Here is a 2500-nt window from a genome sequence, read left to right as displayed (position 1 = left end):
TTTCAAAAATGTACCACATGCCAGATCCAACATTTGGGTCCCTGTTTATACCAAGCTTGGTTTAATCCATCACTCAGGATACATAACGAAATACCACTTCTGTCTTTATTAAAATAAAAAAAAAAGGGGGGGGAGAGGGGTTAGGCGGCGGATGTAATCCTTACCTGTTTTCTTCTTTAAATGAAGTAAATTCCCAATATTTCTTAATTGTTTATCGTGCTCTCTGGCGTTGCATCTGGGAATTCATTGACGTCGACTGTTTCATACCTTGCTACATCAAACCTTTGCTTGATTAAAAGGCTTTTAAGTTAAATGAATTTTGTTTCAATTGCGATTCCATTAAGGAAGCTAAAAGTGCCTCAGGTCAGTTGGAAAATTAGGTCAATGACATGAATAGCCGAGAGAGAGAGAGAGAGAGAGAGAGAGAGACAGAGACAGAGACAGACAGACAGAACGTTCGGGTGCTATTATTACAGTAAATTTAAGCAATAAACATCTGATTATACCTTCCTAATGTCAAATGTGTAAACTGCGCACGCGCAAGAGCTCGGCTACCCGACGTGAGGAAATTGTAGCTCCCTGGTAAAAGGATGTGCAATCAAGGAAGGACATAACAGCAGCTGCAATGGAGTCGTTCATAAGGATAATAGTTCCTACCGGCGATCATCGTCACCAAAGGAATATCGCGAGTCTAAGTTAGTAGAGAGAGACAGACAGACAGACAGAAAGTCTTTGATCTCAGGCTCCTGCCGTATTAACTTGATGGGGGTTTTAGAACCCTCAGACTTTCTCACAATCAAGGATCTTCACAGGTTTCCTCAACCGTTGTTTCATTTTCCTAACATTTTTTTCTGTCCAAAGAGAGAAGCTCGTTTCAGCGAATGTCTCATTTTCAAGGTGGATAAACCGACGACTGACTTGCAGAATGAGAGAGAGAGAGTGAGAGAGAGAGAGAGAGAGAGAGAGAGCTAGAGAGCAAGAGCGTGTGTGTGTAATTTACTTTGCATAATACTTGTCGGCAAGACAATAACTACTTTTGTCGGGAATTTGTCCCTAATCGTGTAAATTTCCTCCTACACTGAGTCGTCAGGGTAGGGAGAAATGAATTGTTACTCCCGCGTTTTCCTTACTTTGTAACAACTATTTATACAATAAATTGTTATTGGTATGCAACCGATTTCTATTTTTCATATCTGAGCCTAAAATTCTTTGAAGCTAGGCAAGAAAACGATAAAAAAGGTTACCTTCCTTTGGGTTATGAAATATATGAAGGACGATAAATATTTGTCCCTTTTTTATCTAAAGTTGAACTATGCTGTTCCCTTAATTCTCCTCCCGAAAAATTTAGTCGTCACTACTTCGTTGCCTTCGTCTTGTTTATTTAATTCCCCAGAAGGATGAACCATATTTTATAAGGGCCGAGCGACCATATAGGTGAAATATGACTTTGACAAAAGAAGGTTTTTAAAAATGTTTACCATTTGTTGCACATGTTGCGACAGACTGCAATCTAACTAGATTGTTTTAATGAAATCTGGCGTCACTCTTCCTTTATCGTTCTTGTAGAAATCCTCTATAATATTTCTTTTCGAGAATTAAAACTAATAAACTAAATATACAATAAACGGAAATGCAGTGATGTTATTTTCTTTCAAAGCTTGCACAGTGGACAGCTCATAATATTGGCTGATTGGAAGTATAATAAAAGTGACAACAAACCCAAAAATCATGAAAAAGTAAGATGAGAAAAGATTACGCCATTATTATATTCATGATTCTCCTGTGTCCTCGAAAATGGCGAAAATTTGTAACTTTTTTTTAAGGTTACTTCTCTCCGGACTTTGAAGGGGCTTCCAGGATTGAGAAAATAACACCCAAAGAAAATAAAAGAGACAGCCCTTCATAAAGATTCTAAATACCAGAGGTAGAATCTCTAGATAAATAAACTATACGACCAACGCAACGGTTGCCGACGATGGAGGCCAGTCTAGTTTGCCCGAGGAATAGTCCCATTAAAACCAAACTTCTGACATTACTGCAGAACCAGAAGGCATCCTAATGAGGGATTTTTGGTTATCGAAGCGTAGGATGAGACACGTAGATGTTTACTTCTCCTTTCGTTCTTTTTAACGGAAATCGGCCGTGAAAATATTCAGATTTTATTGGGTGTACGGGGCAGAAAATAATGCTACGTCATCTCCATAATAACATTCGACATTTGTGCAACATTTACGAAGTGAAATTTGCAGAAGCTGAGAACTCTATTCACAAAACGACTAACCCACACAGCACTAATAATCCGGTGGAATTTATGCCCATTTCCATAGCTCTCCAGACTGTTTCGAAGCCGCAGTTCGCCTGACCCGCCATAGGAACAGAACCAGACGACCGCCGCGTCGCCCGAATGACGGCTGTCTGGCGTCTGCTGGAGGAGGAATGCTTGATGGGTCTTGTAAACACAGGACGCCCCATCGGTTTAGTTGGGTTGGCTTTTTATAGC

Source organism: Macrobrachium nipponense, chromosome 2 (genome assembly GCF_015104395.2).
Source record: "Macrobrachium nipponense isolate FS-2020 chromosome 2, ASM1510439v2, whole genome shotgun sequence".
Lineage (NCBI taxonomy): Eukaryota > Metazoa > Arthropoda > Malacostraca > Decapoda > Palaemonidae > Macrobrachium > Macrobrachium nipponense.
The sequence above is the reverse complement of the archived record's forward strand: the minus strand, read 5'-3'. Positions refer to the sequence as shown.